Raw genomic sequence first — 14856 nt, 5'->3', positions numbered from 1 at the left:
ATTAACTATCAAAAATCCACCCGTCGTATAATTGAACCCACACAAATCTCCTGCAACCACACATAATTTTCAAAGAAAGACAACAATAAGGTCATAATTATGCCTAACATAATACAGCTATCCTTCAGAAGTGTACTAATTCTTAACGTAAATGCTGTTACAGAAAGTTAATAGCACTTAAATGCTGATATGAAGTCAAGAAATCTAATGTCACATGATAAAGGAAAAGTAAAGGAAATAAAATGAAGATATTTTCTTCGTACAAGTGTATACCTGCACAAACATGTTCTTAACAAAATAAGGAGGAAATACTCATGACAATGACAGTCCTCATTTCTGCAACTGGACACGTGGTCATAGCTGGTTTCGATGACTACCTTATTTTACTATCCATTCTGTATTTCCTTGCCTTCAGCAAGCACCTCAGCAAGTTGTGTTATTTTTACCTTCATTCCTGAAGGGTCTGGGTCCTTTGTAGTCCTGCCTAGATTGAGTTGTTGTAGTTTCCCATTGACCTTAATCACAGGGCATGGCCATACTAAGAAACGCCCAAAGGAATCCCCTGTATTCCATGCATACTCTTCCTTACCTCTTTTGTGGAGTAGCAGGCTGATTTCATCTTGATAGTCCAGGTCACTCACCCCAGCCAACACTGTAACTCCCTTCTTAGCCTGTTGACCTAGAGGTAGGAGGAGCCCAAAGTGTCCCGGTCGCAATCTTAACTTCCAGTTTAATGGAATCGTTGTGTCTCCTGGTGGCCTCATTTCTCCCTCTGGAACTAGGACCTCTAGGCCAGCAGAATGTAATGTTGTGGGAACAGAAAGCAAGATTTTGCTAGTGGGTCACTAGGGGTGATGGTGAGTAGTGCACTTCCACTTCCGCCCCTTGATTCCTGGGCCTGTGGGAGAAATAGTATCATATATTGGATGCTGATTCACAGCATATGCAAAGGAGAACTTTGCCCCAGCCCTGCAAAGTATTGTCATCTAGTTGGCAATATAATTGTGACTTCAAAAAGCCATTCCACCATTCTATCAATACAGCTGCTTCAGGATGATGGGGGACAAGGTAAGACCAATGAATTCCATGAGCATGATCCCACTGCCCCACTTCTTTAGCCATAAAGTGAGTGCCTTGGTCAGAGGCAATGCTGTGTGGAATACCATGATGGTGAATAAGGCATTCTGTGAGTCCACAGATGGCAGTCTTGGCATTGTGGGCAGGATAGGCAAAATCATATCCAGAGTGTCTGCTCTGGTGAGGACAAACTGCTGTCCTTTTCATGATGGAAGAGGTCCAATATAATCAACCTGCCACCAAGTAGCTGGCTGATTGCCTGGCAGAATGATGCCATATCGAGGACTCGGTGTTGGTCTCTGCTGCTGGCAAATCAGGCACTCAGCAGTGGCTGCAGCCCGATCAGCCTTGGTGAGTGGAAGTCCACTTTGCAACCTTCAATCCAATCACGTTGACACTCAATATTAACCATCACAAGGTGCTTACAAGGACAATTAAAATCTGATTGCAGGAGTAGGGAGTGGATGAGCAACTCCTCCCCATGCTCTCTAGTCCTGGAACCTCAAACTGTCTACTGTCTCCTGGCTATGATCCAAGAATCCCTGCCCTCACCTGTCAGCTTATCTTCTCGGGCAACCGGCATGATGAACTGAACATGGGCTTTAGATTCAGACCCAGGTCCAAATGCTAGCTCTCCACCCACTAGTTGTACTCTTGGAATAACAATGTAATCTGCCTGAGCTTTAGTATATTATATAATGGGGATAATAAAACCTATTTCATTGAGTTTTAATAAAGATTCAGTAATAATGACAACATTTATTGAGTGCTTACTGTATTCCATGCACTGTGCAAGTGACTTACATAAATTACGTAAATGGAGCTTAGGCTTCATTTCAGTTCCTTAGTTCCTTTACCTGTAGGGCCATAAATTGGCACCTGGGCTGACGAGTTAATAGCTACACAATTGCAGCTTCAAGGTATTGTTTCCTTGAAGAAATGAGCAGTACCTAAAGGGCTTGTCTGGCAAATCTGGTTCTCTTCAAGAAACCGAGATATGATGTCAGGCAGGGGAAGTTATTTTTCTGAGTTTCAGAAATCTTCAGTAACTGTACAGTGCCTTAAACATGGACCCTAATTCCTCATCCAGCTACACAAAGGCCACTGTGAGCTTGTTTGGATTGTCTTTTCATTCCTAGCTCCCACCAGTCCCCAGGAATGAGTATTCACTGCCTTGTCCCCTTTGTCACTCCATTCATACTGTTTACTAAGCCTGAAGACCATTCCCTTTCTCCATCGGGAAGTCTTTCTCAATGTTAAGGTCTTCCTTAATTCATGTGCTTTCATGGGGGCTGTTCCTGGCCAGAACCCAGTTAACTCCTTCCTTTCCTGCTCTCTTGGTTTATTTTAAGCTTCTGTTTTAGTCTTCATCCAGTTTGATCTTACCTCAGCCATTTGTGGATGAATCTGCCTCTCACACTCAACTTTCATCTCATGGACAGAAGAAGTAGTGCTTTATTTATTCTTTTATCCCACCCCTTCCCTATGAAAGGAACCTATCGGGATACAACAAATTTAATGCAGTTAATTGAGCTGAGATCAGCCTGCACGTCTCCTGGCAGGTAACAGGAGCTAGACATGGAGGAAGGGAATACTTTATAAGGCTCCAGGGCTATAGAGGCAGGGACCTGGGAGCTTTTGCAGGTCCACTGCCTCTTCTGGGAGGTAAAGGCCAAAGATAGGCATTCTGTGAGTCCACAGTCTTGGCAGAAGCATTGTGGGCAGGATAGGCAAACCCATATCCGGAGTGTCTATTCTGGTGAGGACAAACTGCTGTCCTTTTCATGGTGGAAGAGGTCCAATATAATCAACCTGCCACCAAGTAGCTGGCTGATCACCTGGTGGAATGGTGCCATATCGAGGACTCGGTGTTGCCCAAGGCCAACTCTCTCCCATGGTGGCCTTGGGCACTGGGAGGCTCCACCCTCCTTTGTAGATCCATGCTTCTGACTCCAGCGGTCCTGTCACCACCTGATTCTAAAGCACCTCTTCCCACAAGGCTTCCCACAGCACAACTTACTGAAAACCGATCTTTTCTGAGTTGTATGTCCTGAGGCTTTATTTCATACAGAACTGGGTCTGATCAATGAGGCCAGGCAGGTGGTATCTACCGTCTAGATGGAGCACTCTAGACATGTAACACTCCTGCAGAAAACCACTTTAGAGGGAACTGGGCTCCCTCCCATGATATCCCCTCATCTCCAAGCTCTTCTCAAGGGGTCACAGTTACTTTCACATTCAAAGAACAAGAGGGAACAGACTCTGTATTTGGATGGCAGAGCCTCCCTACATGCTCAGCTCAGGGCTTTGTCCTGCTGACTGTGAGAGAGATTGTTCTGTCCCACAGTGTCCCAGAAAGTAGCTGGGCACAGTCCTGTACTCTCAGACAGTCAGACTGACAGACACTCCGCCTGTGGCTTCCTCCTTCCTCTGGTGCACTGGCCCTCTCCCATGGACTGGGTAGAACTACCATTTCAGCTGCCATGACTCTTGGCTTTTCTAGAAGAGAAGAAAATTGGTTATGGATCCCACCCACCTATATTCAGACAGTGGCAGCCGAAACATTCTCCCCTAGGTAAAAAGAACATGTCTGTTTTACAATCTGAGCCTCAGGACAAGTCTCTTAGTCATGGTCTTCCCATCCTTCCTTGCAGAGGACAGTCCCTAAACTTCTGTTATACGGACATTCTGGAGCTGGGCCTCAAGTCATTGCAACCAAATGGCAACTTCAGGGAAGTGAGTAGGGTGTGTATTTCCAACCTGAGACGGGCTTGGGTTGCCTGAAACTGGGGACAAGGTGCTAAGGAGGAATGAAATGTGCAAAGGGAAATGTCAACAGAGGCAGCAAACGCCTGGACCTGTCTTGGCATGCAGAGTGTCTTTGTGGGGCCACCCAGGAGAGCTGGCCAACCTGTAGCCCAAGCCTGCAGGGTGCTCTCTGAGGTCCCATCTCAGCCTCTCTTCCCCTCTGCCCTTCCCCCTCTTCCCCTGGGCAGCTCCTTTGCTTGCAGCAGCCTCTCATTTCCCCGTGTTGGTTTAGTCTCAGGCCCAGACCCTTTTCAATATTTGTTTCCCCGGCTCCGCTATTTGCTCTCATTTCCATATGTTTAACATACATATTAGCTACCTCCTGCCTGGTCCCATAGTTGTCACTGGCTCTTCCGGCCTCAGTCTGAGTCCCAAGACCACTGAGCACCTTACTGTCATCCCAGCAGGATGCTGCTGGGTTGGGGTTGCCTACAGCTGACTTGTGCCACCCTCCCACCTCCCTCACCCACTCAGGGAACCAAGTGTGGACAGCGGGACCTCAGAGCTCCCTCTCCCCTATGCTCACCTCATCCCAAGTTGCCCTTTCTTCCTTCGGGCAACGTAATATTGATTGATATTCTAGAACTGTAATTTCTTTCTTAATGAGAAGTCAAGGTAAGAATACAGTTAAAAGTTCTTAAAGTGGACTCTGAGGCTTTCTTCGGACTATCTCTTCCCACTGCCATCATCTCCCACGGAACTTATTTTATCCTCCTCGCTCCACATTGGCCAACCTGCCTTCCTCATGAGCTTCTTGATGAATCCTAGTGATCATGTAGCCCAGCCATGGAGCTATGGCTTCAGTGCTCCTTCAGTTGTCCACCCCGCATTCCTTCCCCGTGCCTGGCACTGGGCTAGACACCAGAGTTTCCGAGATGACAAGGATGAATAGGAAGAAGCTGGAAGGAGCTCACATCTAGTGTGGGAGGTAGGGACCCAACTATAATCCCATGTGACAAGTTTAAGATAGAGGTGGGAAGGGACTGCCAGAAGAGGACCGTAACACAGCCAAGGCTATCAGCAAAGGCTTCCTACAATCCTTTCATTATTGATCATTTCACATTTAGGGGCACTCCCTACCTCCCAAAGTGTCACCCTTTCTCTCTCTGAGTTCTTGACACACATACTTCTTTCTGTGAGTGCTTTCCTGTTGCCTGCAATCAGTAATCTAAATTTTTTTTTTTTTGAGTAAAAAGCTGCGTTATCCTTGAATGAACCATGTTCCTCTGCCTCAATGTTTCCCCAGCTATAGAAAGAAAAGAATTAAGCTCAGTGATTTCCAGAACCGCCCCCCAATCCTGTTATTTCTACAGCAGACTGGCTCTCAGGGAGCCTCTCTCTCCATCGTCATTGCACCGTCTGAAAAGATGCTGCCGGTCACCTTCCCCTTGCTTCTCGATAGCCGCTGGTCTCTTCTTCACTGAACCCACCTGCACACTCTGCTAGTTGGCTTCCTTAAAACCCTGCTCATCATGTTATCCTGATCGCTTGCTGCCTCCAGGAGAAAGTCCACACAACTTGGTTTCAGATACATTCAAGACCTTTTATAATTAGCCCCAACATACTTTCTTCTTCCTGCCCTCTGCCACCATGGACCTGCTCCTGCTGTAATGCCCATCCCACAGTTCCCCAGACATGAGAGTCCATTTCAACTCCACACCCCTGGATATGCCTCCACATCAGCTTGAAAATCTGCTCCCTGTCTTTATCAATCAGCAACTCCTATGTATACTCAAAGCCTGGTTCACAGCCTAGGGGTAATCCATTCATCTTCCTCTGCCCCCCTGAAGCACGCTGTTCATAATGCCATCCTACGAGTCAGTCCTCAGTCATGCTCATGTTCTGGAATTTCTGCTCTTATATGGTCCTGTCCACACTGAATAAAGATAACCTATGTAGCAGTAGGATATAGCTGTGACAATTGGTGACTTCCAGGACTAGGTTATAAGATACACTGCAACTTCTACTTTTAGAGTTGGGCCACTCTGGGGAATCCAGCAGCTACGGGACCTGCAAATAGCCTATGGGGAAGACCAAGGGGGCAAAACTGAGGCCTCCTGCCAACACTCATATATTAGTCTGTTCTTGCTCTGCTATAAAGGAATACCTGGATAAATTATATATGTCTGTATATATATGTGTGTGTGTGTGTGTGTGTATGGGTAATTTATATATATGTATGTGTGTGTGCATGTGTATATGTTTGTGTATATATATGCATTTATACATATATATACATATACAGAGAGAGAGAGAGAGAGGGAGAGAGAGAGAGCCTGTTCTGCAGGCTGTACAGGACGTATAGTGACTTCTGCTTCTGGGGAGGCCTCAGGAAGTTTCCAGTCATGATGGAAAGCAAAAAAGGGAGCAAGGCAGCTGTCTCACCTGCAAGGATCAGGAGCAAGAGAGAGTGAGCAGGGAGGTGCTGTACACTTTTAGGCAACCAGATCTCATGAGAACTCACTATTATAAGAACAGCACCAAGAGAATGGTGCTAAACCATTCATGAAAATTTCACCCCCGTGATCCAGCCACTTACCACTAGGCACCGCCTCCAACATTGGGGACTACATGAGAGTTGGTGAGGACACAGATCCAGACCATATCAACCACATCAACTTGCCAGTGTGCAAGTGAGCCATTGTCTCCAATGCATCCTTCAGCCATGGCCAAACCTTCATAGGACTGTGTTCCCGGTCAACATCTTGACTGTAACCCACGAGAGACCCTGAGCCAGAACCACCAAGCTATGTGGCTCCTATTTTGGATCCATAGAAACTGTGAGAGATAGTAAGTGCTCATTGGTGTTTTCAGCCATGAGGTTGTGGGGCACTTTGTTACGAGGCGTTAGGTAACGGAAACAACAGCTTTTACCTTATTGCACTAACGTGTGTCTTTTTACAGGCTTCTCGGTATAATCTGTCAGCATCTCTGAGAACATGGCCTGTGTCTTTCTCTTCTGAATCTATAGTGTCTAGTAAACTGCATGATGCAAAAAGTAGGCTATAAACAAAACCTTGTCTAACTTACTAATTCATTAGTAACTAATTTTTTAAAGCCCTAAAGATCTGGTTTGTGTATCTCCTTGTTCAGCTACTTGAGTCTTTAATTTGGCTTCCTTTAGGCATCTCTCTGTACCATACCCCCACCTCTGCACTCTACAGGGCTCTACCTCATATTTGCAGTTTGCAAAAGACCTTTTAGCTGCTTGTTCATTCCTCTAATGACCTTCTGAGGTTGGCAGAGAAGGTATGATTAAGCATATTTTACATAAAACAGGTTATGTTCCTTGTCCCAGTTCGTCAGAGTCCCAGTTTTCCTAGACTTTCTCAGTTTTCCTAGTAGATCCGTTCAGCGTCCCTTATACTGCCCTTTCTTGTATAGGTGAGCTGGGTATTGTAGATGCTTCAGCTGCTTCTCTCTAAGACCCATTGTTGGAGGCTTCTGAAGGAGCCCAGCTTCCTGTTTCAAGGTAAGAATACAATCATTCACACTTGTAAGAATTTCCTGCCTAGCTACCCTTCTTTCCTTCCGAGGCTGGAAGCCCAGCCACCCTGGGCCACCCTGGACCACCCTGGGCTATGATGACACAGAGTCTGGGTGTAGGCTGTGCCTTGGTTTGTTGTTCTGTCTCCTTATTAGCACAAGCTAATGCCACTCAGCCCTGTTGGCTGCACACACATGCTTCAGACTTCCTGCAAGAGCCATGGTGGTGTTTGCTTGGAGAGATTGTCTGAAAAATAACCTCTTTCCCTAGCATCCAGAAATAGCTCTTGATGTTATCTTAAAAAAACAATTTTGGGACCAAAATTTAGAATAAAGCTGAGTGCCAGTAAATGCCTACATGACTGCTTCCAAGGGAAATCAGGAAGGATTTCTAGAGACGCTAAAGCCATGTATTATTGTAAGCATGTGGAGTTGAAAAGCTCCTAGACTAGACTAGGTGTTAGAAGACCTTTTTTTCGAGTCCCATCTCTCATCACAGTAGCAGTATGAGGCACTGCACCTCTTCGGAGTACAGTTCTTTCATCTACAGAAATGCAGTCATCCTACTTTCTGTACTAAAAATCATGAGATCAGAGAGAAGGTGAGTAAACATCATACACATCACGTGCCGAACACCTAGGATGTGCCACATTCTATATTAGGCACTTTGCAGTCCTTAACTCACTGAAGTTTCACAGCAATGCTATGAAGTAGGCATTTTCCCAACTTAAATACCAACTAAACCAAAACTTAGAATAGTTAAGTAGGATGCTCACCAGGCAGTAAATCAAGGGTAGAACAGGGATGCAAACTTCAGCTTTTTCCACTTTGCTGTGATGACAAGTAAGAGACTACATCCCAACTGCTGTAAACATTCCTTTTTAAAAAAATCGAATGACATAAAAACAAAGAGGAAAGAGCCCAGCATTTGGAGATAGGCCCAGTGATTTGTGCTATCCTCCTTAGTTCCCTTTTTTGACTTCTCAGGGCAAAGACTACACTCTGGAAGCATGGATCCTGGACAGCCCATGCTCCCGAGCTTCTGCAGATGAAGGTAAGAGAAGGGTGGGCCCCCTACACCCCCCACAGACCGACAGAAGCTCTCTCTTACCTGCCAGTGGAGATTCCACTCACCCCACCCTGTGCAAGGAACAACGGGGTTTCATCGTCTCTCTGGAAAGCTGCAGATGGCCCATTTTTGCATTCTTCCCATTTCTTAAAAGTACTGCACATGAATTTTTAAAAGTAAAATTGATTTAAATTGATTCTATTTAAATTTTCTTTTATTTTAAAGGTTTCACAATGCATTCTAGGATAACTGCAGCCTTTCTCTGTGTTCAGAAACACACTTTACAGCCAATATTGAACTCACATATAGTTCCTTCTAGGTCATAAAGGCTGCTCGTTTCAATGCTAGAATTTCATCTTTTGTCAAGTCCTGGTTCTCATCTTGTGCACTCTGTGAATATCACAGAGGCCCACAATCGCTTAATGCTCAGCACAAAACCCAGAAGTTGACCTTTCTCTTGCCCAACATTTTTCTTCCAACCCAGATTCCAGAGAGTTCATTTGTACCTCTATTTGTCTGCCTGAGGGTCCCTAAAAGAGAGCAACTTCTCTTTAATTCTATTGCCATTCAACTGTCTGACTTTGAGCACATCGCTGAGCCTTCTCTGTGACTCAGTTTCCCCTTCATGATAACTGCTCCATGTCCTTCCCACAGCTGCTGTGACAACAGTGTTAAAGATGCCCCACAGTGATCACATCATCCTTGTCCCTTTTGGTTACTGTGCTGAGAGAGGTACTTAGAATTAGACTCTTCTTCATCCCTCAGAAGGTAACCCTGGGGAGGAACTCAGTTGATCACTCTGATTTTCCATGGCTTGTTACATGCACCAATCTCCAGCCCCACCCTTCGCTTGGCTAACTCTTAGCTCTTCCTATCCTGGTCCTCTGCAGAGGTCACTTTCTCTAGGAAACTTCCCTGGTCACACCCAGTCTTGATTAGGTACCCTTCTTTTTTTTGGATGGAGCCTTGCACTGTTGGCCAGGCTGGAGTGCAACACTCGGCTCACTGCAACCTCCACCTCCTGGGTTCAAGTGATTCTCCTGTCTCAGCCTCCCTAGTACCTGTGATTACAAGCACCCCAGCTAATTTTTGTATTTTTAGTAGAGACGAGGTTTCACCATCTTGGCAAGGCTGATCTCAAACTCCTGACCTCCTGATCTACCCACCTCGGCCTCCCAAAGTGCTGAGATTACAGGCATGAGTGCCAGGCTGGTTAGGTGCCCTTCTTAAGGAGTCTCACAGCATCCCATAATAACCATCACCAAGTGGTGTAATTATCTCTCTGTCAGTCTCATCCACCAATCTCTAAGCTCTGTGAGGGTATCTCACCCTCCTTGTTCATCATTGTATGCCCAGAGCATAACAGAGTGGCTGGTACACAGTAGGTCTGAAAAAGCACCAAATAAGCCTGTCTGTCCTGCCCCTTCATGGAGCTGCTATGGGGAGTGAGTCTTTTAGCAAGCCACTTCATGTCTCCTGGCTTCAATTTCCTCCTCTTTAAAAAGCATGGTTTAAACTAGCTGTTCTCTATCATTCTTTCCTGCACAATAATCTGTAATTCTGTGATTCTAAATAAGGTAATGCATTGAAAGAACATGGGAAACTGTAGCACTTTAACCAACATAAGGATTGTGTTTAACGTTGCTATTATTATTCTGCATGGTTTTCCCGATCTGTGCATCCTAGCAGCTCATGCCTCAGAATAGATGCAGCCTTCCTCCCGCAGCTGAAAGACTGGCCTTGCCCAAGACTGCCCCTTAAGTCAACAGCAGTACTGCAACAGGGGCATCGATGGGTCTGACCCTCCTTTTCTCTTTCTTCACAAGAGGCTTGGGAAATGTGTGAGGATCCTTTCTTTCCTGACATCTGAATATTGCCTGGGCTGAGTGGATGAGACCTCGTTTTTGCAGACAGTCTGTGATGACCTTACTGAATTTTCTCATCTGGCCAGTGGGTTTTGAGGATTTTTTTCTCTTTTAAAAAAAGAAAGAATTGAAAATCAATAATGAAAAAAAAAGAAACAAAAAATAAAGGAGAAGACAAAGCAGTCAGTGTGCCTGAAGTTTAAATTAGAATACAACGGTTTAACGCTCCCAAAGACCAGACTATTGTTTCTTATCAGATTTCCCCTTGAATGAGCAATTGTGAAGCCAGCCTGTCCAAAAGAATGAGTTGTCATTCCGCCAGATGAGCAAACACCATCGATTTTAATGTGTGTGATAGAAACAAACAGCACTGAGCTCTCCCCTCCACACCCTCCGCTGGACTCTGCTTGGTGGAAATAGATGCCCCGGTTTTGTTAAGTGTCCAGACAGAAGCACCAGGCAGGAAGTGGCAGCAAAAGGTTCAGGACTGGACAGAGGGAGATTCTTCCAAACAGACTGGGCCCCGAGAGCCTCCCAGTTCAGAGAAAATGCTGAGTCATGAAACATGGACCCCCAAGGGTGGGAAGGACTGGAGAAGAGGATCGCAGTTCCTTGCGGGGACTGGGGAGACAGAAGCCAACACACCACCTCCTGGAAGTCTTCAGACAGCTGCCAGTGGGCGGGGGCGGGCACAGAGGACAATAGATGGGTCCAAGAGCAATGACACGACCTGCTACGGGGCCTTGTTGTCAATGCCCAGCCTGAGCTGCCTCCACACCATGAGAACTGACTCGAAGAGAGCTTGCCTTTGAGATAATCTCTTATCAGAGGCAAGAAGCCTACTGAGTAGAAAGGAAAAGAGGAGGGCCCCTGGAAACCTAGGAGCTTTCCCCATAGCCCCCGAAAAGATTCTGTGGTCTACTGAATCACTTGCAACGTCTGCTGACCAAACACTCAGGGGTTTTCTCTTCAAAAATTATGACTTCTGGTCTATGGCCTTCTGTGTTTATCTGGTTAACGAATAGGCATCAAAGAAATATTTATACAGTTCACTGACTGATATTCTGTACCAGCTGAGGAGAGGATAGCTCCTACGTTGGAATAAACCCACTGCATTAATGCTGAAAGCAATTAGCAGTTAGCAGATGTCAAGATATCAGCTTCCTAGAAGGCCTATGTGAGACCAAGCAAAATCTAGAAAGAGACTATTGGACACTGATAGTCAGGTAAGTGTCCCCTGCACTTTGGCAAAATGGTTTATCGTCCTTATACCCAGGAGAGAGAAGAGTGGCTTTTCTAGTGAAGAGGTCCCCAGTCTGGAAGCTGAGATCTGGCTTTTGTTATTAACAACACAAAATGATAACACACCCCAGTGTTTCAAGAATAGTAACCCCTGGGTGTTCAGCTCTCCTTCTACATTTGCAGTCTATAGGAGGATACTCATGAGATAGGGAGAACGCCAAGAATTCAGTCATGGGGAATACAGTCTTCACCTGCAAGCAAAACCTAGCAAAAGCCACACACAGTGGAAGTTATTAGGCAACTATAAAAGTCATTGCAGAGATTATCTGTAATTGTGTGACTTGAGGATTTAAAAACACCCAAAACTCCAGTTAAGGCCACCTGGTAGATAATACTGTAATTTAGTGAGACTGTAATTAAGTAAGCAAAATCCTAATCAATCATATTGCTCCTTCCTAAGAGAAAGTCCTCTTCCAAGCCTGCCCCTCCAGACTGCTGTGAGTGTCCATTCATGTGACAGGCAGTTACCTGCCATAAAGATACATACTTCAGCTGTCAAAGCCAGTTGACCTTGGAGTCATAGAATTCTTTTCTCTGGTTCTAATTCTATGATCCTCAAACATTGCTCTGATAAGTTTTGGACCCACATGGCTTGCTTGCAGAGAAAGAATAGTCTGGACAAGCCAGAGCAGCTTACACATCTTGTAATAGCATTCCAACATATGCCTCTTGAGGCTTTTGCTAATGTAAACAAGTTGACCTGAGTTCAGTTGACAGGACAGGTCTGATGAGCACACAGTGCTAAGATCCAGGACCTGGAAAAGGGGAAATTTATCTAGAAAACTAGCAGTCAGATGCCTGAGACCCTGCCTCCACAGACCACTCTCCCAGGGAAAAGTAGGTGTTGATTTGACCTCTTCTTCAGAAAGGTGGCATTCAGGTGTTTAATCCCCACATGTATGATATAGATTTTTAAAATTACCTCTTCTGTTTATCAATAAGGAAGCTAAGATATAATGGCTCAAGGTCACAGAGCATGTGGTGTTTTGACTTTACACAATCCAAGGCTCTCTCAGCACCATAAAAAGATTTACAGAAGATTTCCAAGGATCTCTCCCAATCTGAAAAGGCTAGGCACTTGCTCCCCTCAATCCTGTGTAAAAGGGATGCTGGAATGGGGTCAGATTGTCTTTGTCAAGTCAGAGATCAAAAGGAGGGACTTTTGATCCCACCCTGATGTGCTTCCCTATTCCATTTGCTGGCTGTCATGGCCTCCTGCTTCCTTTCCAGGTCACTCATAAGACCCTAGGCATTAGGTTCCTCTTGCTGAGGACTGAGAGGCATTGCCCCAAGAGAAATGAGTCTGCGCTACCTGGGAGACTCCTGTAAACATTCATTTTCACCTACAGACCACGAGCCCTGTGTGTAGAGAACAGTACAATGGTGTGGTCCCTAGGCTGTAATGGAGGATGGGCAGGGAGGAGGAAGTACATCCAGTGGCTCCCAGGCACTCCATGATCTGAGAAGCAAATCCGCCCTTCTCCTTGTCCTTGCCACTGGCTGAGGGGCATTGCTGAAGAATCTCAGGGAGATACAACCACAGAGTCATACCCTTCCCCATTCCCTGTAGCTCTTTTCTTAAATAATTATCCCATGAGGATGGTAGCCACAGTCCAAGCTTTCCAAGGGCCAAGGGACTCCACCACAGTGCCTGTGGGGGCAACATGGGCATAGGATTGTACACAGCAGACTAGACACAGAGTTATGCCTTCCAGCCTCTCCGTCTTGGTCATGGTCCTCTCCAGATCCTATTCTGTTCTTTATTCAGACAAGGATTCTTGTTCCCCTCCCCAAACAGCCTTTCTCTCCCCAGAAGAGTCTCTGCAGCCTATATCTCCTCTCATTGTATTAGACGATTTTCACACTGCTGACAAAGACATACACAAGATTGGGTAACTTATAAAGAAAAAGCTGTTTAATGGACTCACAGCTCCACATGGCTGGGGAGGCCTCACAATCATGGCGGAAGGTGAAAAGTACTTCTTACCTGATGGCTGGAATAGAGAATGGGAACCAAGTGAAGTAGGCTTCCCCTTAGAAAACCATCAGATCTTGTGAGACTTATTCAATACCAGGAGAACAGTATGGGGGAAAACCACCCCTGTGATTCAGTTGTCTCCCGCTGGGTCCCTCCCACAACACGTGGGAATTATGGGAGCTACAGTTCAAGATGAGGTCTGGGTGGGGACACAGCCAAACCAAATCATCCATCTCAGCAACCTAATGCAATCTGTCACCTCTCCTCCCTCCCTCCCTCTTGAGCAATTTCTCTCTTTCAGATGTCCCTTACCAGCTCCCATTTTTTTAAAGCCTCCAGTAGATCATCAAATCAAAACTCCAACCAACATTCCTGCTCCCTGCGCTCTTCCTTCCCTCCCCTCCTGGCCTCAGCATTGCTCCACCACCTCTTGCTGCATTTGTGCCTGACCTGCAGGAGAGCTTCCCCATGATTTATTTATTTATTTGTGAAAAATGAGGTTCCAATTATGGCATATCCATAGAGTGGAATGCTATGTAGCCATTTAAAATGATTGGGTAGAAGGAAATCTAATGAGGTGGAAAAATGGTCACAACAATATATTCAGAGAGAAAAAGAGGCTGCAAAACAGTGTGCAGAGAACATTCGCATTTCTGTTAAAAAGTGTGTGTGAATGTATTCCTACACGACTGAGAGTATATGAGCCTAAATGTTCTCAGTGGTCATCCGGGCATCTGGGCAGTGTGATGATTGCAAATGATATCTTCTTCCTTGTGCTTTCTATATTTTCTAAATTGTTTTACAATGAGGAAATATTACCTTTGAGATGAGAAAAGAAGTGTGTGTGTGTGTGTGTGTGTTTCCTTGAAATACCAGTAAAATGCCCTTTCCGTCCTCTCTCTCTCTGCCCTTTCTGTTTTTATCCACATTGGCATATGTACTTGTTATTCTGAGCAAATGAGCCAATTGAAATAAGACTCCATTTATGCAAGCAGACTGTGGCTGTTGGTAGTCCAAAAATGTTGTCAGCACTAAGCAATTGCTCCTTTACTTGCCTGAAATGTACCATCCTCTCCAGTGTGCCCTGCTCCACACTTAGGTCCGCTCAGCTGTTCCTGAAAACATGATGGATGCCGTTACCATCAGAATTCTTACATGTAACTAGAATATTCTCTTTGCCATGGAGAGGCAACGTCATATAGTGGTTAACAATGTGCATTATTTTATCACTAGATTGACAACTTGGTTTTGAGTTTCATCTCTGCCACTTA

At 45.5% G+C, this 14856-nt stretch overlaps 2 long non-coding RNA genes across 2 annotated transcripts in view; one reads left to right on the top strand and one right to left on the bottom strand.

The window, feature by feature from the left end:
• Window positions 1-8592, top strand: part of LOC118146760 (uncharacterized) — a 32151-nt gene extending 23559 nt beyond the window's left edge. The window contains exons 4-5 of the long non-coding RNA XR_004732694.3: window positions 7270-7357; window positions 8359-8592. This is a non-coding gene — a long non-coding RNA (uncharacterized LOC118146760). The remainder of the gene's footprint in view (window positions 1-7269; window positions 7358-8358) is intronic.
• LOC118146762 (uncharacterized) lies at window positions 4956-13608 on the bottom strand. The gene is made up of 3 exons (XR_004732696.3): window positions 13536-13608; window positions 8483-8596; window positions 4956-7347 (listed from the first exon to the last, which is right to left on the bottom strand). It is a non-coding gene; the product is annotated as an uncharacterized LOC118146762 (long non-coding RNA).
• Window positions 13609-14856: the final 1248 nt, after the last annotated feature.

This window comes from Callithrix jacchus, chromosome 13 (genome assembly GCF_049354715.1).
Source record: "Callithrix jacchus isolate 240 chromosome 13, calJac240_pri, whole genome shotgun sequence".
NCBI classification, from domain to species: domain Eukaryota; kingdom Metazoa; phylum Chordata; class Mammalia; order Primates; family Cebidae; genus Callithrix; species Callithrix jacchus.
The sequence above is the reverse complement of the archived record's forward strand: the minus strand, read 5'-3'. Positions and strand labels throughout refer to the sequence as shown.